General features: G+C 41.3%; 1 protein-coding gene across 6 annotated transcripts in view; it reads right to left on the reverse strand.

The window, feature by feature from the left end:
• ATP10B (ATPase phospholipid transporting 10B (putative)) overlaps positions 1-26752 on the reverse strand; it is a 392121-nt gene that overhangs the window by 199969 nt on the left and 165400 nt on the right. Inside the window, exons 3-5 of one of the 6 annotated variants that reach the window (XM_086412751.1) lie at positions 9730-9858; positions 8812-8985; positions 8197-8318 (exon numbers count right to left, since the gene is read on the reverse strand). The exons of 4 other annotated variants lie outside the window; for them this stretch is intronic. The gene's annotated coding sequence lies outside the window, so the exon portion shown is untranslated. Of the gene's footprint in view, positions 1-8196; positions 8319-8811; positions 8986-9729; positions 9859-19899; positions 19940-26752 lie in introns of all 6 variants that reach the window. One more of the 6 variants, XM_086412752.1, reaches the window with a different exon arrangement.

Here is a 26752-nt window from a genome sequence, read left to right on the forward strand (position 1 = left end):
CAGGAGTGATTTTCAGAAAAGGAAAGGTGAGGGAGTGGGGGGAGGTTCTATGAAAGTACCTAAGAAAAGAAAATGGGGAGGGTGATTTGGGGGATGTTTGGGTGGGTCTTTAGGCATTTCCTGGTTTCAGGTTCTGGCTGAGTTCATTGCAGATATCCTATGGTCACTTTGGCTGTGGTCCCAGAGCTATAGAAAGGTATGACGGGTAAATTTTAATTGCTTTTTAAAAAATGTTTCTCTTCAAAAGTTTCTGAAGCAATCTTCTGTCTGCCTGAAGTCATTACCTCTAGATACCGGAGATAGGAGGACAGGGAATGAAGTGATCATTAAAAATAATTATAATGGTCATGATTATAGTGGGAAGAACGTGTATAGAATGCTTGCTAATGCACAGCATTTTGCTGAAGACGTCACATGTGTATTTTATTAAATTCTCACAGCCACCGTGTGGGGCTGGCACTATTACTGTCCCCATATTGTAGATATTAAAACTGTGGTTAAGAGCTTCAGAAACTTACCCACCATCCTGAAACTAGTGGATGGATGGATGAGCCAGGACTCAAACCTGGGCTATGCTCTAATTATGGGGTTTGAACTTTGAATACCCACACCTATATACAGAGTGTGACTTAAGCCCTTAAGTAACTGAGTAGTAATTACTGGAGAAAACTGTTTAGAAAAAGACAGTGGAATCTCATCTTTCTAGATTCCTCTTTGCAGGGCAGCAATGGAGACACAGGCACAGAAAACAGACTTGTGGACACAGTGGAGGAAGGATGGACAAAGAGCATGGAAACATGTATCACCATATGTAAAGTAGGTAGCAAGTGGGAATTTGCTGTGTGATGCTGGGAACTCCACCCAGTGCTCTGTGACAACCTAGCAGGGTGGGATACAGAGGAAGATGGGAGGGAGGATCAGGAGGGAGGGGACATACATATCCCTGGGGCTGTTTTATCCTCTATTAGGAAATTTTAAAAAGACAACAGAAAAAGTAAAAAATAAATAATGCCCTTTGATATAAGACAGGCTGTCTGGGGTGAGGTAGGCTGCTTCAGCCAAGACAATTGACATTTATTTTTGTTTGTCTTCCAGTTTCACATTTGTGGGAAGAGGAGATAGGATAAAAGAAGGGAGTTGAAAGCAACAGGAGGTGGTGAGGCTGATCTGTGCAGGATTGTTAAGCAGTACCTTTTTAGTAACTGACTTGTTAACTTTTAGTAAGAGCAGCTGGTGTGATGGCAAACCACTATGCTGCTGTCCTCAACCTATGTACCAGGACCTCCAGACAAAGGACACACTTAGCAGTAAGAAAAAATACACTGAGCCAAACTTTTCATTTAAAACTGACCTCAAATATCAAAGGGATCATAGGACTAAGTAACTAGATAACGAAATGACATCTCTGAAATTCCCTAATTCAGTGTTCTCACTGGAATTTATTTTGCCCTCTAGGGGATATTTGGGCTTCCCTGGTGGCTTAGACTGTAAAGAATCTGCCTGCAATGCGGGAGACTCAGATTTGATCCCTGGGTTGGAAAGATACCCTGGAGAAGGAAATGGCAACCCACTCCAATATTCTTGTCTGGAGAACCCCATGGACAGAGGAGACTGTGGGCTACAGTCCATGGGGTAGCAGAGAGTCGGATACGACTAATGTGAGCAACTAACACTGTCACTTTCACTAGGGGATATTTAGCAACGTGAGGAGGTGTTTTTGATTTGTTAGGTAGGTAGAATAGGGAAAAGGAGTCCAAACTGGTGGTGGCTAAAAGACAAGGAAGGTCCAAGGACCAGAGTGAAGACTTCAGGCAGAACAAATAGAACAAACAGCACTCCTGGCTAAGCCCAATTTGCATAGGGCAGGCCCAGGTGGAGGAAAAAACATAAAAGGAGGAGCCAAAGCGCTTTCTCTCGGACTCTCTCTCCCGCGTGCGTACGCTCTTTTCTCTCTCTCTCTCTCTCTCTCACTCTCCTGCTATCTTCTAAATAAAATAGAGCTGTAACACTGATTTGCCTAAGAACTGTAGCATGGTTTGTCCAAGACCCGAGAGCTGTGACACGCCGAGGGCTTTAATGTCCGTTGCTCCAAATCTTTGTTGTGACGAGACAAAGAACCGGGAACATACACTCGCGTGACAGATGGTCACCAATGGGTCATGCTAGTGGCCCAGAGAGGGTGGAGGCCAGAATCACTTCTAAAGATATTCCAGTGCCCAGGGAAGCTCCCACTGCAAAGAATCATCCAGCCTTAGATATCAATAATACTAGGACTCAGGAATCTGTTCTGGTTCAACTGTCTAGAAATTTAATGTTTAAGATCCATATTTTATTTAAAAGTTACATTTTATTAGTAAAGTGTAAAGAAAATAAAGCTCCAGGGAGGTCTAACCCATCACTAATCACACCATCAGCTCCAGCCTAATCATGTAAATTAAATACCTTCTGGGAGGTCCCAGAGAAACCAGAGTTCAGACAAGTCTGTTTCTTCCTGTCTAAAGGCTTTCTGTTCTGTGTTCCCAGAACCCAAGCTTCCCTGAAGAAGCCTCTTGGGCTTCTCGACCACCCTCTTCCTGCAATCACTGCATATCCTCTTTTATTTATATAAATCCAGTGGATTGGGATCTGTTTGTTTCTAACCACTCCAGACATATTTTCACCAAGTTTGGAGAGTAAAGGTGTGTGTGTGTGTGTGTGTGTGTGTTTGTTTCTGACTTCTAATTTACTTTTTGAGGCATTCATGACTATCTCTTTGAGTCAGACACGACTGAGTGACTTCACTTTCACTTCTCACTTTCATGCATTGGAGGAGGAAATGGCAACCCACTCCAGTGTTCTTGCCTGGAGAATCCCAGGGACGGTGGGGCCTGGTGGGCTGCCATCTATGGGGTCGCACAGTCGGACACGACTGAAGCGACTTAGCAGCAGCAGCAGCAGAGGTACAAGGACAGGCCTAGTAACTGTCAATGAAGAGAGATGTTTCCCACAGATGAAGACCCTGTGGATAGTAAAATCAAGCTGGGGTTTCAATGACTCAGGATCACAAGGGCAAAGGCATGGCTCTGCGTCACTGTGGCTCTCCTCTGAAATAAACATCTTCTTACTTGGGTGCATCTGGAGTTAACTAGGGTGAAGAGCAGAGCAGTAGGGTGGGAAAGGCTGTGAGCCTTGGAGGCAGTCTGCCTAACTCCTAGGCTGAGCTCTGTGACCTTGAGCAAATTACTGAGCATCTGTGGGTCTCAGTTCCTCACAGAGATGTTGTAGGGCTTTGATGAGTTACTGTGGTCAGGTCTTTTTTCTTTTTTAAAAAACATTTATTTATTTGGCTGCACCAGGTCTTAGTTGTGGCATGTGGGATCCTTGATTGACCTCCTAGTTGCGCATGTAGGATCCAGTTCCCTGACCAGGGATTGAACCCAGAGCCCCTGCATTGGGAGCTTGGAGTCTTAGCCACTGGACCACCAAGGAAGCCCCAGGGTCAGCTCTTATAATAAATTGTGCCTGGCACACAACAAATTCTTAGCAAGGATTAGCTGCTGCTATTATTACCTTCATCATCATTATTATGCTGGAGCAGTACATAATGGACACCAGCTGATTCTATTTTATGTACTGGCATTCTATATAAGGTTTCATTTTTTTTTAAAGGTTTTCTGCTAAAAATAAAACTGAAAAACCAGTGGACAGCTTCATTTTCACATCAAGAGCTTTTAAGACTAAATGACACCCAATATTAACACCAGACTCTTCTTATTCTGAAGCATGAATCAGGAGTGTCATGTGGATGAGGAAAAAGAAAGCTCAAGGATACAATCTCAGGCCAAATGATATGGTGCTGAGGGGAGTGTTCCTACCTCTCCTTTGCCCTTCACGTTGAAAGAAGTCTATGCAACCCTTCACTTATTCACTTTCATTCTCACTGTCCATCAGTGGAATATGTTAAAGTTATTAGCCAATGCAACTAGGTCATCATCCTTAGAACTGGATCATCACTTAGAACTGGTAGCTCGGTTGGTAGAGGGTCTTAGAAGAGTAACAGGAACACATATGGAAGACTGTTCACATTTACAGTGATTACATTCTGTGATCTTGAACTGCCTGGGTTCAGATCCTGAGCTTTACCCCTTATAAGTTCTGTGACCTCTGCAAGTTACGGAGCATCAATAACTTGCAGCCATCATCCAGAGAGGTTATGTGATTTACCCAAGGTCACACAGAGAATGGCAAAACTAGACTTGGGATCCAAGGCCCTTGACCAAAGATTGCAAAGGCTGCCATGGGGCTAGGTTCAATCTGCAGATGGGCTTAGTTTTGACTGTACAAGGTTTTGAAAAATATTTGACTGGGCTGCCACAATTTAAAGGAACTGGGAGATTTCACCCGAAACTCTGGACTTACTGCTTCTGTTTCCTCATCAATGAAATAGAAGTCATTATAACATCTACCTCTGAAGGTTGGCATGAGAACAGCAAATAATCCCCAGCAGCTCTGAGCACTGGGCCTCGCATGTAGAATCTGCACAGCAAGCTATTATCATCAGCATGAAAGCAGGGATTGAAAGAGTTCTCTGTCTCCACTCTAGGACTCTCTCTCCTAGCAACTCAGTTATATCTCCCTCACATCTCTGCATTTGGAATCCATGTATTTAAAACTACTAAAGCAGCCACTAAGTCTGACTCAGAGAGGAGCCCTGAGAGGGGTTATAGCATGAGAAGAGGAATTACTCAGTGTGAGGCTGGGGCAGGCACTTTCCAGTGGACTTAAACTGATCCATTTACATAATCCTCAGAGCAACTCAGGAGGTCACTCAAGTTCCCAGTGTCTAAGTCTTGTTCCTCAAACTACTCTGTATGTTTCTGGCATGCACCTGGTACCCCATGCCTTGAAATATTCACCATCACCTATCACCATACCATGTGGGGTGTTGGAGACTGCCTCATGCCCCACTAGGAAGCTGGTACAGAGATGCAAGAGGAATCACTGAAGGTCACATGTAAGTAACAAGCCTGGGATTTGAACCTAAGGCTCTTTGCCAGTGTGGGCAGGCTGGCTGCTCACGACTGTCCTTAGTTTGCAGGTTGGCTTAGTTTGGCCTGCATCACATTTTGGAAAAAAATTATTTGCCAAAATTAAAAAAAAAAGTTGCTAAAATTAAAAAAAATTTGTGTATATTTCATATAGAAATCTGGATTCTTGGCTCCTTGGAGGGTCTGGCCTCCCTGGGCCTCAGTCCCACAGAGCAACAGTGGCGGGAGCCGAGGGGCCTTTACCCTTATCTGGGGCAAGGACTTTAGTTCATCCTCATCCCCAGGCTAAGGGACAACCATCAGTGTTCCTATTCTGCAGCCTGTTGCGTAACTAATTTTATTATGGTATTTAAGTATTATGTTACACTGGAATGTGTGACTCTACAATCACAACCAGGGTCTTTCCAGCCTTCCCAGCCTTCCCCAGGGCCTTCTAGAGTATTGGACTAAATGTATCAGACAGAACAGCCTCTAATGGGTAGAACTGTGTCCTCCCCACCCCAACCCCCAAAGATATGTTAAAGTCCTAATTCCCAGGGCCTTTGCATGTGACTTTATTTAGAAAGAGGATCTCCCTCGAAGATATTATCAAGATAAGATCTTTAATTAGGATGGCCTCTACTCCAGTGTCCTTATTTAAAGTGGATAACCAACAAGATCCTACTGTACAGCACATGGAACTCTGCTCAATGTTATGTGGCAGCCTGGATGGGAGGAAGTTTGGGGGAGAATGGATTCATGTATATGTATGGCTGAGTCCCTTTGCTGTTCATCTGAAACTATCACAATATTGTCAATTGGCTACACTCCAATATAAAATAAAAAGTTTAAAAGGAAAAAAAAAAATAGAGGATCAGAGACATAGGTACAGGCCCAGAGGACAGATGGCCATGTAAAGTTGGACACAAAAAGCTGGAAGAAGGAAGGAAGGACTCTGCCCTAGAAGCTCTGGAGGGAGAAGAGCTCCACAAATACCTGGACTTTAGACCTCTAGCTCCAGGAGTGTGAGAGAGTAAAGTGTCCGTGGCTTTAAGTCCCCCACGTTGCGGAACTGCAGCCCTAAGAAACTAATACACAACCTTGTCACTTATCCTGTTCACTTCCAGTTCTCAGTGCCTGCTTTCATTTTTGTCCTCCTTTGTTTCTGCTTCCCTGTCTCTCTCATCCATCCTCCAGGAGGACACCTCTATCCTCCTTCTCCCTGTCTATCTCAGGTCCACTATGGACTCTGAACCTGACTCATGTCTCCCAGGATGAAAAGACCCTGGATGCAGTTCTGAATTTGGCAGGTGGGGAGGTGACATAGGAGAGTGACTATCTGTGGGTGTTGATAAGGTTACTGCTGGGCGGCACAGTTTCCAGGCTGCCAGAAACAGCTGCGGTAGCCTGAAATCCCAGCACCGATCACTGCAGTACCACCTTTGGAAGCTGTGAGAACAACAGGCCTGCCCAGGACTTTGTGTGAATTGGCCCCGACACCTCTCCCTCTATAGCATCTCAAAATCGACTCTAGTAGCTTCTTAGCATTCAGCACAGCCCTCGCCGGTGAAGCTTAGACAGGCTGTTTGGTCCCTGCAAAGCAGGGTGCTGACAGCTTTCTCCCTTTTCTCCTCCTCATTACTTAATCCGTCCACTTCCTGATACTAATGGATTTTTAAATGAGCCTAGGACAATTGATAGCATTTCCCAATTAAAACCAAATATCCTTCATCCACCCTTTACACAGCCACTGGGTACACAGGGGTCCTGGGGTCCAGCTAGATGTGAGTTTCCAGCTGTCCTGGCTCTGACCATCTCTGTCTGACCATCCCATGCCGCCCCTTCTCATGGGACATGGCTCCTGCAGAGGTGCTGGGAGAGGTAGGAGTGACTTCTAGAAGCCAGAGGAACAGTGCTGGCTGAGATTTCTGAACAGGGATAGAGTCAGAGACAGGATTTTTTCCTAAGCCTCTCTGATGTAAACTGGTTTCATGAAGCACTGAATCTGGATGCTGCCCTCTGACTAAGGAGAAATCCTTATACAATCATAGTAATTGATAGAAAGTTTAAGAGACAGTGGGCTGAGGGTCTGCAGAAGTATATCCTCTTATTTTTTATTATTATAAATGAGTATAAATACAAGAATATAGCTACTGAGTGTCTGCTGTGTGCTCCACCCTGTGCTTGGAACCTTACAGAAATTACCTCTAATCCTTGTAAGAACATTTGAGAAGGATAATCACTCTTTGTTACAGATGAGGAAATAGACATGCACAGAAGTTAAACAACTTAACCAAGACTGCACATTTAGTAAATGTCAGGACTGAATCTATGTAGTGTGAATCTGAAGCCATGTTCTTTCTGTTCCTCTAGGAGTGACATATTGCATTGCCTGGAGGGAGTGCAAAGTACCTAACCACAACCTTGGGGACTGTGCTCAAGGCTACGTTAGAGGACTGACAAATGGTGAAGGTGCAGAGGAGCATTTATTTACTCATTGTCTTATCCATGAGGGAGAGGAAGTGCCTAGGAGTAGTAGCCCCACTATCTACGTAGAATTCTATCTTCTCAGACCTCAGTGCCCTTCTACATAAGATTCAAGGTTACCCTGAGAGAATGCTTTCCTCATTGCATGACAGCAGGAAGGAGGTGGCAGGAGGTTCAGTCTTTCTGTCAACAATCCAGCAGCCCTCTCCATGTTACAAGAGTCAAACCTCAACTCCTGTTTCAGTTCCACACCTCTTTCCTGTGCCATGTCTTATTTATTCCTCATTGCCACTGGGTGGGGTGGGGCCCTCTCTTGTCACTATTATCCCTGCCACATAGAGAAGGATACTCTCTGAGAATGAAGAAACTTGCTCAAGATAAACATCTCAGCTAGTTGTGGCACTGGGTCCCAAATCCACACCCTTTGACTGCATGTACTTTCCTGGCAGAAGCCAAGATCCTGCAGAGCTGGATGAAGGAATGAGTTCTGCTTTGGAATAGGGCTATTGACCACTGGAAGAAGAAGATGAGTTCAGCATTGGGTTTGCTGCAAGAGAGAATGGAGCATAAGTGAGCACATGTGAGGGTCACAGATGGCATCCTCTAGCCAGCCAACTGGCAGACTACTACCAGAGACAACCCAACTTGGCCACATTCTATCTCATTCCACCATGTTCTGCCTTTGGCAGTCTTCAAAGCTTACTGAGGTTGTTGAACTCCACAAAGGCTAAGTTCCTGAGTATCAGTGCAAACAGCAACATGGGAATTAACTTCCTTCTTCCTCCAAGGCTCAAGATGAGCTCCGATCTTTTATGTGCCAGGAGCCTGAATGGAGGGTGGAGAAGGAATGTAGACTGTTATTAAAGAAAGAGTAAGAAGATGCTCTGAATTGCTCTGCTGTGGTTGCTCTTATGCACTTGATGGTGGGGTCTACATAAAATCCCATTCTAGACTCCCTTATCATGTTTTAAGCTAAAAGTATCATCGTCTCAGTCAGACACTACTGAGCAACTGATCTGATCTGATCTGATCATCGTCTCATAGTTTTCCAGGCCTGTTTCCAACTCTGGGCACACTTACACACCAGTCTCACACAAAAGCTTAAGTGCCATTCTAAAAGCTTCAGATGAGTTAATCACCTTGGCTTCTTTCTAATCAACCAACATGGTGCCAAACCTATGCCTCCATCACTTTGTGAATGGTTCTGCCATTCACTCAGTTGCCCAGCAACTTGGGCTTCATTTTCCAACTCTCCCCTTTTCATGTTCAGTAACTTCTCTTGGTTCTACTTTACAGAATTCCTAGAACACATCCATACCTCTCCACGGGCACTCGTCTTGTCTTATCCATCACCCACACTCTTGTCTTTATAAGATGCTTCCCTCATTCCCTCCACTACTGTTGGACTCCAGAACCTTCTTGCACTCTGCTGCCAGCTTGATTTTGATCATATTACAAACTTCCTTAAAGCACAGGGAATGGCATCCAGTCACTTGGGATAAATAATAATGGAAAAGGATATTTTAAAAAATTGCATATATGTGTATAACTGGGTCACTTGGCTGTATAGCAGAAATCAAAAAAACATTATAAATCATCTATACTTCAATAAAACAAAACAAATAAAAAAGATTCCCCAAACCCTCTATCATGGATTCTCATCAATCTTCCAGATAAATGAATATGAGGAAATAGACACTCTCAGAAGTTTAATGACTGAACCAAGATTGCACACCTAGAAAATATCAGTGCCGACTCCAGGTAATCTGAATCCACATCCAGGTTCCTTCTGTTCCTCAAGAGTAATTTATGGCACTGGCTGGAGGGAGCATAAATTAAGTAAACATTTTCAGGTTCTGTGCTCAAGGCTGCCTTAGAGGACTGACAAATGGTGAAAGTACAGGGGAGAGTTTATTTATTCACTGTCTTATCCATGTGGGAGAAGAAGTATCTGGGAGTGGTAGCACACAAAGAACCCTGTTACTGTCCCTTCTCCCCTCAAAAATACCTGTGTCAGCACCATCAGCCACCTACTCCCATCGCCCTGTACTTATGCCCTGGAAGAATCTGCCCCTTATATTTTTAATTGCTTGTTTAGTTGTCTTTTTTTCCCAGACAGAGAGCCCTAGGAGGCTGCAGACTGTTCATTATTAAGCACTGCACCAGGCATGTAGTGGGCACTTAATAAATATTTAGTGCTTTCTTTTCCTTCCCTCTCAGTTTCATTGGTACTGACCATTTCAGGCAATAGCCAGCTCCTCTCAGCATGTCCCCAGTGGCCTCCAGACTCTGCATCCCGCTTTTATCTCCTTCTCACGTTCTCCTGTCCTTTCCTCTCGGAAAAAGTTGTTTCAGGCTCATGCCACTTCAAAACATTTGACAAAAAACAGAGAGAAGCTTAGTGTTGTTTTCTTTTTTCCTTGAGTCTTCCATAGTGACAGGATGAACTGAGCACGTAATGGATTTGAGTTGCCATGGTAACTGATAACGGTCTAGTCCTTTCACTTTCTTTGCAGGGGAAAAATATATTTCTTTTTCCATAACTAGCAAAAGATGAGGATTTATCTTACCATCTACTAGATACCTAATAGCCCAGAGGACTTATCCTCAGTCACCTGGTGCTTTAATTCCATTCCATTCCAGAAACTCTTGGCTGCTGATCAGAATGATTCATCAGAACTGATCCTGTCGCTGGTGCTATCCCCTTGGTTGTCACTCTGAAGCCCCACAAAGGCTTGGCTGGAGGAATTCTGAACTTTTTGGCAGAAGGGGTCTGGAGCAAGGAGTACATGTGTGTGCACACATGCCTGTGTGTGTGTGTGTTGGGGGAACTGGTAGAAGGGAAGATGTGTTTTGCATTTTTGTCCTGGCTGAACTAGGTCATTTCACCTAATAATTCAGGGGCTCTCTAAACATGAAGGCTTAACTGTAAAGATCAGAAGAAGATTCTTGGAGGCCCAGGATCAGTGCATATCCTCTAATTGGCTACATGTGTAGGAGTTAAAGACGGCTGCTCAGAGCCAGCTTAGACTCTAAGTAGGGCAGCCACATTTCCAATCTTACAGTAAAAAAAAAAAAAACAAAAAAACAACTTTACATAAAAAGTCATTTGTGCATACAAGAAAATAAAGATACACTTGAGCCAGTTCAAACTCCAGGGGGCAGGTCCCCCTCATTTTTTTGTTCTAGGAAAAAGAGAAAATCTGATTACTTCTACATGGCCTTTAGAGTTCCCTGGGTCATTTCACATTTGGGTTGTTGATGCAATGAGGTGGGCACGGTGGATTACCCTGATGTCCTGAGAGGCTAAATGACCTACTGAAGGTCAAAGAGCAAGCTTGTGACAGTCTCCATGAAAATTCAGGGCTTTAAATTTGAAATTCAATGACTCTTACCCATCATAAAAGGACACCCTTTTAGGAGAGAGCTGGACCTTCTGACAGGAGTCACCTCCTTCGCTGGCCATAATATAAATATTCATGGGAAAAGTCTCTGAGGCAAGATATTTAAGTGCAGGAAAGCTAGTGAGTCTTCTAGAAGATTCTCTATACTCATATTGTGAGTCCATACTCATATTGTGAATTGAGTTTGCTGCTGATGCTCTAACCCCATTTACTCTCCACAGCAAGACAGTTCGGTCAGTACTAAAGCAATCCTGTTTTAACAATATATATATAGAGACTCAAAAAGGTTAAGGACCTTGCCCAAGGTCAAGGAGTTAATAATGTGTAGAACCAAATATGAAGAGAAGAGAAAATGGAAGGAGTAAGGGGAGAAAGGAAAATTCTTATGGATAAATATTTACCTACCAAGTTCTGGGCCCAGTGCTAGGCACTTTCACATTCAGAATCTGGTTTAATCACAGAGCATCCCTGTGAGATGGATATTTATCCTCTGCAGATATTTATCCTCTGCAGGATGAAACTGAGGTTCAATAGGTTAGACTGCATTCTGGAGATCATGCAGCACATAAAATAGCAAAGCAGAACTATCAGCCTTATTTGAGTTGGTCAGGCAAAGCCTCTACTCTTGGTTTTTATTAGATTTTGTCTCTCACATATGATATAAGTGACATCAATTTTGAAAGGCTACAGTGGAACAAACACTGTGAGACAACTGTAGGACTGAAAAAATAAAAATAAAAAAACTAGGAGAACTCCCTGTGTATGGACTCAAGGGGGTAAGAACACAGGAATTCTCAGAGCTCAACAACTGTTCTAAGACGTTCAGCGTAATGGACCCTGAGTTGTGCTGGTGCATAGCTATCCATCACTAATTAGCTGTGTGATTTTGGGCAAATTGTCTACCCTCTGGGCTTCTGTTTTTATATGTGAAATCTGGTGGTTGGACTAGATCAGTATTGGCAGAGAGACTTCAAACCACATGCTGATGCTGATTAATTAACATGTAGTGGTTGCCTAGAACACTGTGTTATGAAGGATCCTGAGGCTGCACCTATGCCATGATCATCAGGGAGCCTTACCTTGGGCATTAGAGGTGAGAGTGGGGCACACAGGCCATAGACTTGCCATCGCCAGGCTGATGAGTAATGAACATTTATAACCTTATCTTAGTTTATTCACTCAGTTTCTTGCAAAGCGATTTCTATTTTTGAGCTATAGTTTCCTCAGCAATAAATTCTCCTACTCTCTGTGGATCTGTATTGTTAAGGTACAAGGAAAACCCCTCCCTGCCTCCCCCAACCTAACCAAGTGAGGAATTGGCTGAAAAAAAAATCCTTTTCAGCTCCATGATGATTTCATAGACTTCAGTCATTCCAAAGTTTTGCTTGCTGTATCTTTCCATACAGAAGAATTGTGAATCCTTCAGTCTCTTTCCTTTTTCTTAATCATTACAATGGTAAGAAGAATGATGGTAGGATAGAAAAAAGGTTTTCTTTTTTTTTAATTTATTGAAAAAATGTAAAGTTTATCATTTTGGAAAGGAGGCAGCTTCTATCCATTTTAAACCTGACTGAAATGGACAGAAGCATGATCAAGGGAATCAAAGGAATGATGGTCTTGTCATGAAATACACAAATACAGAGATAAAGCTTTTTTTGAAAACTTAATGAAGAAATGTAGTTTAGGATGAAAGGTTCCAAAGTGTGATATGAAGAATATGGGTTTTCTTGGAAATACTGCAGGGGCAGCTGTAGGGGACAGGAGTGTGTGGGGGGTTTGGCTGGGTGGCCACTGGTTTCATTTTTCAATCTACACTCCTTAGCTCCTCAATTTTTCTGCTTTATGAATTATGTTTCCATACAAAATTTAGTTGTGCATAAACATTGTAGGTTTGAAAATCATGCATTTAGGTAAATAAAAGAGAGTACCATTGCACATAACAGCCAAATAAATAACCAGATCCATTTATATGAAGGAGTGCTTTAAAGAATTGTGAAGACAAAATAATTGATTCAAAAACTTTGGACCAGTTTCTGAAGGAAAAGGTGAAAGAGAGCTGCCGGGGGAGGCTGTTCCCTTATCTAACATTACAGTGAGGAAACAGCTTGTCCTTTTCTGGGAAACATACATTAGGTAGAACTGATGACAAGTCTACATTCCCAGTCTTGAAATTGCTCTCATGTAGATGGCACCCGGCTTGTTCTGAATACTCTTTCTAGAAGCACCCTCGTTATTGACATAGAAAATAGCACGCTTGCTCCTGAGCTGGTAGGAGGATTGAAGAAGTAGCAAGTACTCAGAATTAATTAACTCTGATTTACAAAGCAGCACTACTGACACACACAATAATTAAAATCTCACATTAGTTATTATTCTATTTGCTTTGCTAAGCAACACACACACACACAGAAAAAGTGCTATTCGTACTGTGATCTGGTGAATGTTAAGGCTTTCTTGGGAGCACTTCAGGAATAGCTGTAGGATAGAGAAGTTGTTTTGGAGAAGGAAACGGCAACCCACTCCAGTATTTCTTGCCTTGAAAATCCCATGGACAGGGGAGCTTGGTTCAGGCTACTATCCCTGGGGCCGCAGAGTCGGGTACGACTGAGCGACTTCACTTCAGAGAAGTTGTTTTGAAAACTGAAAGAGACAGAGGATTTTAAATGGACGATGCCTACTATTTATCTATCACCTATTATATGGAACAGATCATCACAAATAACTGAATAATGCTGATGGCAACTAATAGTTATTGAGTCCTCTTCTTGTGCCAGTACTAGTGTAAACTTTATATATGTGTTAATTAATTTAACCCACATACCAGCCTTATACGTGCTCTTATGATCCTCATTTTTACAGATGAAGAAATCAAGGCATAAAGTATTACAAAGTAAGTGGCAAGATCAGGATTGAAATGTACACTGACTTCAGATCCTGTGATTTGAATGACTGAACTGTGGTTTCTTTGTTTTTTAAGAAGTTGAATATTTTGTTATTAAACTGTTTCTTATTTTCCTGAAGGCTACTTGCTTCATTGTATAAAAATAGCACCAGGAAACTCAGTATATTGCAAAATTAAGGCAGTAATGTTTTTCACTGGAAACTATACAACTAACAAACTTTTCTCCACTTTCAGTTATTTCCAGTGGGAATATTATTGAGTATTTTGACCCAAATCTAGGGATGGCTGTAAGCAAGTTACAATATATATAAGACTGAAGATACCAATATTATCCTTGAATTATAAAATTTTTATAACTAGTGTTACCATAGATAATTTCAGGAAATCTGAATATTGTAACTAGAGACTAGCCTAAAAATCACAGGGGGCTGTGAAAAAGATGGTGTTTACCTGAAGTCATTAGGAAGTTAAGGGGTATTTTTCAGGAAACATTGTTACAAGTAGTTCTTTTTGCTACAAGTTGCTTTTTAAACATATATCACTGCTAATTTAAGATAACTATGCTAGATTAAGTTGTTTCAAATACTATGGCTTAATTTATAAAGTTCTTTAAAGAAAATATATTAAACCTTTACAACAATCCTCTCACTTTATAGAAGAGAAAAAAGAGAAAATTGAAGTTCACAAAAAGATAAAACACTTGCCATTAAGTCATATAACTAGAAAATTATACAAATGGGCTTTGAGTTCATATTTGAATCCAAAGTTTGTGGTAATTTCTATTGTAGTCTCTCATGTATAGTATACCTTATAGCCATTTTCTGTTACATACATACAGACATAGAGGAAACTGATGGTGTGATGACAAAAATCTATCAGAGAGCATCAGCATCATCTTTCTGAATGCCATCAATGTCAATTCTTAATTACTGAATGCATGTTTAACAAAGAAGAAAGTTGCTAGGAAATAAATGTTTTGATGATCTGTGGTTTTAATCTGGCTCAGGATTTTATTGTTTCCAGCTTAGGAAAGAGACAATGAAAAGTTAAAACAGATAAGCTTTTAAAGACATGTAATCAGGGGTACAAATAAAGATGTGAAATGAAACTCCAGGATGATGTGTTACAAGTGTCTGTGGAAGTGAAAGATGTGTTCAGACACTGTGTTTCAGCAGATTGGGTCTTGTGTGACCTCCAAGCTATGCCTTGACTTTAAAATGATTGGTGTAACTCAATCTGTACTTAGTGACAAAGATTAGGTCACTGATGTGCAAATTCTAAGGAAGTGTGAATTTTCAGTTTTTTTGTGGATGGGCTGACCACTGAATGAAGGCACCAGCAGAAATGCCCTAGAGATGACAGAGGCCAGAAGGTCACCCTTGGCTGTCACTAAGGGAAGCAGGCAGTCTTGCTAGCCTATTAGCACTACAGGGACAGAAACAGATGTGACTCATTGGGTGGCAGCCTCTCAAATGCTAAAAGAGAGCCAAAGTACATAGAACTGATACTCATTTTAATTTATTTAATTTTTCCACAGTTTTATTGGGATTTAATATGTAATAAACTATGTGTTTCTAAGGTATATAATGTAATGAGTTTGACATAGTCTATACACATGAAAGAATCACTGCAGCCAAGATGATGATTAAGTCCATCATCCCCAAAGCTTCCTTTTGCCCCTTTATAGGTCTCCATGCCTTACCATCCGTTTCCTTTAGGAAACCACTGATTTGTTTTCTGTCTTACAGATGATTGACAATCTTCACAATTTTATATAAATGGAACCATACAGTACAGATTTTTATTTGTATTTTGATAGTGGTGGGTGTATGCATCTAGATTTTACTCAGCATAATTATTTTGATAATCATATATCTTGTGTGTATCAATCATTGGTCCCTTTCTACTGCATGGATATGCCAAAATTTACATATTTATTTACTTGTTCATGAACATTTGGGTTGTTTTCAATTTGGGGCTATTATAAATAAAAGCTGCTCTAAACACCTGTCTACACGGGTGGATATATTTCTCTTTTCTCTTGAGTAAATTCTTAGGAGGGAATAGCTCTGTTGAATAGTGGATGTATGTTTAATTTCTTTCTTTCTTTCTTTCTTTTTTTTTTTTTTGAGAAGCTGCTGGAGTGTTTTACAAAGGGATTTTTCCAACTTGGATTACCATCAGCAGTGTGTGAGAGTTCTAGTTGCTCCACATTCTGGACAATACTTGCTATGATTAGTCTTTTAAATTTTTAACCATTCTAGGGGGTTATAGCAGAGAAGGCAATGGAACCCCACTCCAGTACTCTTGCCTGGAAAATCCCATGGACGGAGGAGCCTGGTGGACTGCAGTCCATGGGGTCGCGAAGAGTCAGACACGACTGAGTGACTTCACTTTCACTTTTCACTTTCACACATTGGAGAAGGAAATGGCAACCCACTCCAGTGTTCTTGCCTGGAGAATCCCAGGGACAGGGGAGCCTGATGGGCTGCCGTCTATGGGGTCGCACAGAGTTGGACACGGCTGAAGCAACTTAGCAGAAGTGGGTTATAGTGGTATACCATTGCAGTTTAATTAGCAATTCCTTAATGATGAAAGATTACACAGCTTTTCATGTGCTTTTTACCATTTGTAAAATTTTAAGGGGTAAGATATCAGTTAAAATCTTTTCCCTTTTAAAAACTGGATTTTTTGTCTCATTGTTAGGTTACAGGTGCATACTTAGTTGATCGGTTATGTCCAACTCTTTGTGACCCCATGGTCTGCAGCCTGCCAGGCTCCTCTTTCTATGGGGATTCTCCAGGCACAAATACTAAAGAGGGCATACCCTCCTCCAGGGGATCTTCCCAACCCAGGGACTGAACCCAGGTCTCCCACATTGCAAGCAGATTCTTTACTGTCTAAGTCACCAGGGAAGTCCAAGAATACTGGAGTGGGTAGCCTATCCCTTCTCCAGAGGATCTTTCTGACCCAGGAATTGAACTGGAGTCTCCTGCATTGCAGGCAGATTCTTTACTAGCTGAGCTAGCAGGGAAGATAGGCTATAGTTCTGTACATATTTTAGATAGAAGGCCTCTGTTGGATATATCTCATGCAAATATCTTCACCCAGTCTACAGACTGCTTTTTAATTTTGTAACAATGTCTTTTAAAGTGTAAAGCTTTAGATTTTATGAAATCCGTATTCTTGATTTTCTTTTACAGTTCAGGCTTTTGTGTCATATTTAAGAACTATTTTCCAAGCCCAAGGTCACTAAGATCCTCCTGTTATTTTTTTTTCTAGAAGTTTTGTAATTTTAGATCTCATATTTAGGTTTATAATCAACTATGATTTTTTGTTTAGGGTGTAAGTAAGGTTGAAAGATTATTTATTTTGCATATGACAATACAATTTTTTTTCTAGCTTCTATACTATAAAACTACAGTCATCAAGATAGTATGGTACTGGCACAAAAACAGAAATAGAGATCAAAGGAACAGGATAGAAAGCCAAGAGATAAACCCATGCACCTACGGTCAACTAATCTATGACAATGGAGGCATGGCTATACAGTGGAGAAAAAACAGTTTCTTCAATAAGTGGTGCTGGAAAAACTGGACAGCTACATTTAAAAGAATGAAAATAGAATACTCTCTAACACCATACACAAAAATAAAATCAAAATGGTTAAAGACCTAAATGTAAGACAAGATACTATAAAGTCTTAGAGGAAAACATAGGCAGAACAGTCTCTGATATAAATTACAGCAATATCTTTTTGGAGCCATCTCCCAGAGTAACGAAAATAAAAACAAAAATAAGCAATTGGAACCTAAATAAACTTAAAAGCTTTTGCACAGCAAAGGAAACCATAAACAAAATGAAAAGACAACCCACAGAATGGGAGAAAATATTTGCAAATGAAGTAACTGATAAGGGATTAATCTCCAAAATATGCAAATAGTTCATGTAGCTCAATATAAAAAAAGCAAACAACTCAATCAAACAATGGGCAGAAAGCCTAAATAGACATTTCTCTGAAGATGACATACAGATGGCCAAGACACATATGAAAAGATGCTCAACATCACTAATTTTCAGAGAAATGAAAATCAAAACTATGATGAGGTATTACCTCACATCAGTCAGAATGGCCATCATCAAAAAATCTATAAACAAATGCTGGAGAGGGTATGGAGAAAAGGGAACCCTCTTACACTGTTGGTAGGAATGTAAATTGATACAGCCACTATGGAGAACACTATCAGTTCAGTTCAGTTCAGTTCATTTCAGTCGGAAAACAGTATGGAGGCCACTTTAAAAAACTAAAATTAGAGCTATTATATGACCTAGTAATTACACTACTGGGTATATATCAAGAGAAAACCATAATTCCAAAAGACACATGTTCACTGCAGCACTATTTACAATAGCCAGAACATGGAATCAACCTAAATATCCATTAACAGAGGAATGGATAAATAAGATGTAATATGTATATATATTACACACATATATATAATGGAATATTACTCAGCCATAAAAAGGAAAGAAATTGAGTCACTTTCATACACAGTAAAGTAATTCAGAAAGAGAAAAAAAAATCGTATATTAATACATATATGTGGAATCTAGAAAAATAGTATAGATAATCTTATTTGTAAAGCAGAAATAGACACACAGATGTAGAGAACAAATTTATGGATACCAAGGGTAGTTCAAATTACCACACAATTGCACTCATTTCACATGCTGGCAAAGTAATGCTCAAAATCCTCCAACCAAGGCTTCAACAGTATGTGAACTGAGAACTTCCAGATGTTTAAGCTGGTTTTAGAAAAGGCAGAGGAACCAGAGATCAAATTGCCAACATCTGTTGGATCATAGAGAAAGCAAGAGAATTCCAGAAATACATCTACTTCTGCTTCACTGACTATGCTAAAGCCTTTGACTGTGTGGATCACACCAAATTGTGGAAAATTCTCAAAGAGACGGGAATACCAGACCACCTTACCTACCTCCTGAGAAACCTGTATGTAGGTGAAGAAGTAACAGTTAGAACTCGACATGGAACAACCAGACATGATTCCAAATTTGGAAAGGAGTACATCAAGGCTGTGTATTGTCACCCTGCTTATTTAACTTATATTCAGAGTACGTCATGTGAAATGCTGGGCTGGTTGAAGCACAAGCTGGAATCAAGATTGCCAGGAGACATATCAATAACCTCAGATATGCAGATGATACCACCCTTAGAGCAGAAAGAGAACAGGAACTAAAGAGCCTCTTGATGAAGGTGAAAGAGGAGCGTGAAAAAGCTGGCTAACAACTCAACATCCAAAAAACTAAGATCGTGGCATCCAGTCCTATCACTTCATGGCAAACAAATAGGGAAACAAGGGAAACAGTGTGAGACTTCTTTTTCTCTTGGGCTCCAAAATCACTGCAGATGCAAAATCACTGTGGCCATGAAATTATAAGATACTTGCTCCTGGAAGAAAAGCTATGACCAACCTAGACAGCATATTAAAAAGCAGAGACATTACTTTACTGACAAAGGTTCATCTAGTCAAAGCTATCGTTTTTCTAGCAGTTATGTACAGATGTGAGAGTTGGACCAGAAAGAAAGCTGAGCACTGAAGAACTGATGCTTTTGAATGGTGATGTTGGAGAAGACTCTTGGGAGTCCCTTGGACTACAGGGAGATCAAATCAGTCAGTTCTAAAGGAAATCAATCATGAATATTCATTAGAAGGACTGATGCTGAAATTCAAGCTCCAATAATTTGGCCACCTGATGAGAAAAGCCAACTCATTAGAAAAAAACCCTGATGCTGGGAAAGACTGAAGGCAGGAGGAGAAGGGGACAGCAGAGGATGAGATAGTTGGATGGCATCACTGACTCGATGGACATGAGTTTGAGCAAGCTCTGGGAGATGGTGAAGGACAGGGAAGATCGGCGTGCTGCAGTCCATGGGGTTGCAAAGAGTTGGACATGACTGAGCAACTGAAGAACAACAACAAAGGGGAGAAAGTGAGTGGTGGGAAGAATTGAGAGATTGGGATGAACATATATGCATTACTGATACTCTATACAAAATAGATAACTAATGAGAACATACCGTACAGAACTGGGAATTCTATTCAGTGCTCTGTGGTAACCTAAATGGAAAGGAAATCAAAAAAAGAGGGAATTCATTGGAGTATAAGCATTGTGAGAATGGAGACAATGTATTATTTACTCTATTGAAAGTGAAGTGAAGGTTGCTCAGTCATGTCCAACTCTTTGTGACCCCATGGACTATACAGTCCATGGAATTCTCCAGGCCAGAATGCTGGAGCAGGTAGCCTTTCCCTTCTCCAGGGGATCTTCCCAACTCAGGGATTGAACCCAGGTCTCCACATTGCAGGCAGATTCTTTACCACAAGGGAAGCCCAAGAATACTGGAGTGGGTAGTATTCACTCTATTCCCGATGAACTAATTGAAAGATTAGTACATGATGTCATTGGAAGACGGTTGAAAGAGGAATCAGGTCACCTGGGTCTAGTTCTGGCTTTGTCATTCACTAGTACTTGATCCTGGGTAGCTCATTTAGTCTTCCAAACCTCCATTTCTGGACAAAGGGGATTGTTAAAAATAGGTAGGTAACAGAAGACTTGAGAGTCAGTGCAGTAAGGATGCTAATGTGTGAGGGGTGGCTAGACCTGATGTTACTGCTCTCTTTACAGTCTAATGGCTAACACAGAAAGTAGTTCAGCTTGCTTTATGTGGCAACAGAATCAGATTTCTCAGTCTTAGCACTACTGACCTTTTAGGCCCAACAATTCCTTGCTGTGGGGGACTATCCTGTATACAGTATTTAGCAAGAACCCTGGCACTCTACATGGAGTGCCTGTAGCACTCCCTTCTCAAGTGTAGCAGCCAGAAATGTGTGCAACATCGTCAACTGTCTGTGAGGGAAAAATCAATGTGGTTGAGCACCATTGCTATAAAAGGTGCAAACAGTATTCAGTATAGCAGGCTGCAGGGAGACAGCATTTTCAATAGCAAAGGGACTTCATTATGGTCAGAATTAACCTTGGGAGACTCAAGCTGTCTGTGGTGGAGGTGGTGGTGAATGTGAATTTTCTAAAATATGTCAACACTAGGTGGCTAATCACAGTGGGCATTTAGATAATAAGCAGATACTCAAAGGAGGTAAAGCCTGACCTTTCTCAACCCCAGTTTTCTCCTTTGTAACATGGGTAAAATTATGCCAACACCACAGGGCTCTGTAATGATTAAGTGAGATGACGTCCATAGGGCCCTCAGAATAGCACCCAGCACAGAGTACGTGTTTAATACGTGGTGAGTATTGTTGTTGTTATTATAGAGGCAGGAACACCTGCACTCCAGAAATACTTCCCTACATGGGAAAGCTTGGGCCTCTCTGTCCTTTCTCTTCCCAGGACCTCTGGGAGGGAAGCAAAGATGCTTATCTGACTGATCAAAGAACTGACAAGGAGAACACTAGTGGGCAAGGTCACTGTATCTTGATAAGCTTTAGCCTCTTTCTTGAGCTTTTGCCTTCTGGTCTCTGCATGGTAAGCAGATGTAGGCAGTCCTATCCCCTGGTCTCCAACCTCTCTTCTTTTTCTGATTCAATGTCCCCAGATAAGTGAATGAACTTGGACCTCTCCTGGGTCTGGTCAGCTCTCTTTCCTTCCAGCATATTTTGGAATACCAGGTCAAGATTTAAATGGGAAGGAGAGAAAGAAAGACAGAGACAGAGAAAGTGAGAGATAGGCAGGTAAGAAAAATAAGAGAGTCCTCAGTAAGCCCTGTGACTCAGCCTATTCCTTTTACTCCCAATGCTATCAATGATGTAGTACTTTGCAACGCTTTTATTGTTAGCCATTGTACACAATTTTCTTGAGGAATCTATAAAGTGGCAGGATGATTAGTAGAGCTGGATTTGGGTCTCTTAGATTTCTGGACTGAAAAATAACCATCAAATCATTAATTCAATCCATAATAATTTAGAGTATCTTTTACCAATAAATTTTATTATTCAAGAATCTGGGAAAGAATGTTGGACTTGCCTTGCGCGGTCCTTTTAAGCTCTTTTTCTCTGACATGCATGGAGTTCTAGGCATGTGAGTGTGTGCTAAGTCACTTCAGTGGTGTCCGACTCTTTGCGACCCTATGGACTGCAGCCTGCCAGGCTCCCTGGTACACTGCATTCTCCAGGCAAGAATACTGGAGTGGGCTGCCATGCCCTCCTCCAGGGGATCTTCCTGACCCGGGGATTGAACCTGCGGTTCTTATGCTTCCTGCATTGGCAGACAGGTTCGTTACCACTAGCACCACATGGGAAGCCTAGGCACCTGGGAACCTTCAGATATTTTGCATCCTTCCTGATAAGAAGAACCCTGCCTGGTATCTGTCTGGTAGATCAACCTACAATTTTTTTTTCCAAAACCCTTTATGGGATGATAATTCATTTTTGAATACCACCTTAGTTTTAAATTATTTCATGACAGAAACACAGGTAAGCATTCTAATAGCTTACATAGCATCATATAGCTTATTCAAACACTCTGATAATAATAATAAACATGATAATAAGAGAATAGTTTTGTCACCTATGAATGATGTGTCTAATTATCTTTCACTGAATGTACAACAAAAAAATAAAGCAGAGTTAGAATCTTTTTTTTTTTTTTCCCCCAAGATCGTGACTTCTTGTGTTTTACTGAACTCAGTAAAGCATGGGTGAACATTCAAGTTCTTTCTAAATTTAGACTTCCCAAACGTCAGAGTGCATGTTCTATAGACACCTCTGGCAATAGGCAACGTAAGAACAGTCAATATGTCTGCACCCAAAGGAATATCCAACTGTCTGCTCTTGCCTGAGCCCTCCCCCCATCTCTATCTCTACTCACTGTCTGCATGCAAACATTTCCTTCTGTATCCTCCACCCTCTCCAAAGGCAGCCTGTTTTATCTTTTAGAAGCGATTTCTCTGAAGTGGAAATCCACATGTTGCGCCAATTTCTTCAACTTTGTTTCCGGGGTGAATACAGTCACTCATCCCCAGGCTTGCTCTGACTCTGTCCTAGACTTTTCTTGTCCATTAGAATTCTGGCATCTTTGCACATCTACTGACGTCACTACCACAGCCACAACTGCAGAGGCAGCATCTGGGCCACTCCCAGAGGCATTCAGACCTAGTCTGCAGCTCTTTCACGAACATTCTCAGAGTTGCATCCTTGGATAACAGAAGACAGCACCAGCAGATTTAGGATATGTTTCCAAAATTTTAAATGTAAAGGGAGAGGTGAACTTCCATCCTTATTCTAGGCAAATCGGGCTATCATAGCGCCTGCTACCTTCAGCACACAAGTCAATACCTCTACTTACTTACTGCTAACAGGCACTTTGCAAACACTTAGAACAGCAGTGTTGGTGAAAGGAGGTGTGACTGGGTTTTAAATCGTGTGCTTGCAGCTTCAAATAATCAATAACCGAGCAGGTTAAAATCGTTCTTTCCCAAGGAAGCCTTGCTGCCTATCAAAACCCAAAGACACAGTATCCCCAGACAAAAGGTACTGCGATCACCTCATCTGCCCCGGTCAGCCAAATGAGGATTTTCTACTTCCCAGGCTAGTGTGCCCATCCTTTTGGAGTATATGATACAACAACGTTTCTAAAGAAATTCTGGGAGCTGATCTATGATGGTCTTCCCACGTAGCTCCGTTGGTAAAGCATCTGCCTGCAATGCAGGAGACCTGGGTTCAATTCCTGGGTCAGGAAGTTCCCCTGGAGAAAGAAATGGCAATCCACTCCAGTATTCTTGCCTGGAAAATCCCATGGACATAAGAACCTGGCAGGCTACAGTTCATGGGATCGCAAGAGTTGGACATGATTTAGCGCTATCTTTCTTCTTTCTATGATGGTCAAGTGTTTACCTTCTCAATGAAATAAAAACCAAAACCCAAGCTACTTTTGCTCTTACCATGCTTTTATTCTGTTAAGAAGATTAGGAAGGACATGCTGTTAGAATAAATGATAATCCCTTAGTTAAATAAATTTAACCTTACACAAAATGTATTATATATTCTTAATTTTTTTCATTTTGCTGAAGACTGATTTGAGGACAACACTGGTGCTGTTTCATACGTGCAAACACATTCACACAGATGAAAAGACAGATGGAATTGGACACCTGACACTCCACCCCACCCCACACCCCTGCTGTCTCTGGGCAGTTGTCCAAGGTAACCCATGAAGTGCGGGGTCCCCCCCTAGTATCCTCTGGGTCGATGTTCTCACCACTGAATAATTTTTCCTAAGGTACAGGGATAAGCTGAGGAAGCACCGCTTTCAGCAAGGTGAGAAGACTAGTTTTCTCTGATTCCTAAGTCAGGCACTGTGCTGAGCACTTACTTATATTTTAATCTCTAAATAAGAAATAAGAGAGGTATTTTTTTATCCCCTCTTTTTTTTAAACAAATGAAGGAACTGAGAGATTAAGTAATTTGTATGAATTCACAACAGTAATTCTGAGATTTGGACCCATGTCTGACACCAAAATCCTTAACTTGGAATTAAACATCTGTAGCTATGAAATGGATGGGCTTCCCTTGTGTCTCAGCTGGTAAAGAATCCGCCTGCAATGCGGGAGACCTGGGTTCGATCCCTGGGTTGGGAAGATCTCCTGGGGAAGGGAAAGGCTACCCACTCCAGTATACTGGCCTAGAGAATTCCATGGACTGTATAGTCCATGGGGTCACAAAGAGTCAGACACAACTGAGCGACTAAGCACACAGCACATGAAATAGATTATAGCTCTTACTTCACTAAGCTTCCCTGGTGGCTCAGCTGGTAAAGAATCCACCTGCAATGCGGGAGACCTGGGTTTGATCCCTTGGGTTGGGAAGATCCTCTGGAGAAGGGAATGGCTATCCACTTCAGTATTCTGGCCTAAAGAACTCCATGGACTGCACAGTCCATGGGGTCACAAAGAGTTGGACAAGACTGAGTGACTTTCACTTCACTTCTTACTTCAGTAGAAACAAAACTGGACACTCTTCTTTTTAATATGAGAGAAGGGGGGACCTCATTCTCAGAAAACCTCCAAAATAACAGGTTACCCTGCCTTCTTCTGAACCCCAATATATCAGAACATTGATTATTTCACATAAGCCTTGAAACCCTCACAAAGCAATTTAATCCCAGATATTGCTAAGCTGATGTCTCTGGAGATGTCCTGACCTCTTTACACATGGTAACTCCATGAGTGCATCACTGTTTTTCCACCCTGAACAGACAAATGTGAACTTGTTAACTTGGTGATTTTCTATATATCTTCCTATAAACACTTGTGTTTTGCATTTAGTGCACATGAACTTCAGCGGCTTGACAGCGACTTCCTTGCATTCCTTGCAAGTAAACTTGTTCTTTCCTGTCCTGAATGTCTATTTCTGAGTACTCTGTCCCTTACCAGTTTCCCAGGTTTCCTTGTATTGGTTCCCTGAAGCCCTCTTTGATATTGGTCATTCAAATTCCTTCCCCAGGTACTTGTCTCCTTCCTTGTTTCCAGTCAGACAAATCTTCTATTTTGAGATCTTAGTTATTGCTGACATCATCATTATGGTCTTCTTTCCCCACCTCTCAATATCCTTGTTATTTATTGGGTTGGCCAAAAAATTTATTTGGACTTCTGAATATTATGGAAAAACTGGAATGAACTTTTTGGTCAACTCAATATTGAGCATTTTCTATATATCTTGTTTCTCTAAATCCTGTATTCATATTGCCTCCTTTAATCCTACTTTTTTTTTTTTCTGGTATGTATGTGGCATAGCCACAATTATTCCCATTTTTAAAAAGAGAAGAGTAAAATTTAGACAGATTGTGCTATTTACCCAAATTTAGTTCACTGGCAAATGGTCAAGCTGAGAATGTAAGCAACACTTGTCCATAATCCACCCTGTTAACTGCTTTATGTGTCCTTGCGTCTTTATCTAGAAAACTTGCCACAGTTGCTCTGAATGCTCACACCCAAGTTCTATAGCAAAGTCTATCTCATTTTTTTGGGCCACAAGAATTCTTTCTCCTCTCAAAGAGTGAAAGGAATAAAACCACCATATGACCTGCAATCCCACTATTGGGCATATACTCTGAGGAAACCAAAATTGAAAAAGACACACGTACCCCAATATTCATTGCAGCTCTATTTACAATAGCGAAGACCTGGAAGCAACCTAGATGTCCACCAACAGATGAATGGATAAAGAAGTTGTGGTACATATATACAATGAAATATTGCTCATCCATAAAAAGGAATGCATTTGAATCAGTCCTAATGGGTGGGTGAACCTAGAGCCTATTATACAGAGTGAAGTTAGAAAGAGAAAAATAAATGTGTATATGTGGAATCTGGAAAAGACAGTACTGATGAACCTATCTGCAGAGCAGCAATGGAGACACAGACAGAAAACAGACTTATGGACACAGCTGGTGGGGGAGGAAGGAGAGGGTGGGAAGGAGAGAGTAACATGGAAACGTACATTACCATATGTAAAATAAAGAGCCAATGGGAATTTGCTGTACTACTAAGGGAACTAAAACCAGGGCTTGGTAACAACCTAGAGGGATGGGACGGGGAAGGAGGTAGGAGAGATGTTCAAGTAGAAGGGGACATGGCTAATTAAACCTATGGCTGATTCATGTTGATGCTTGGCAGAAACCAAGACACTACTATAAAGCAATTATCCTTCAATTAAAAACAAATAAGTTAAAAAAAAAAAGAATTCTCTCAATGTCTCCAATACTGAATTAGTACCAATCCATTAGGCATTACTCTGTTTTGTATCATTTGTCACTAAGTTACAAGTGCCCTGCCTCCTCTGTTAAACTGTACACCACCTGGGATTCCACAGGGACATAAGATAATTAGGAAACAGTGTAAGCCAAGCAAGAACATCCCT

Source organism: Bos grunniens, chromosome 7, assembly GCF_055505025.1.
Source record: "Bos grunniens cultivar Pamir isolate PY7600 chromosome 7, Bosgru_T2T1.0, whole genome shotgun sequence".
Classification (NCBI taxonomy): domain Eukaryota; kingdom Metazoa; phylum Chordata; class Mammalia; order Artiodactyla; family Bovidae; genus Bos; species Bos grunniens.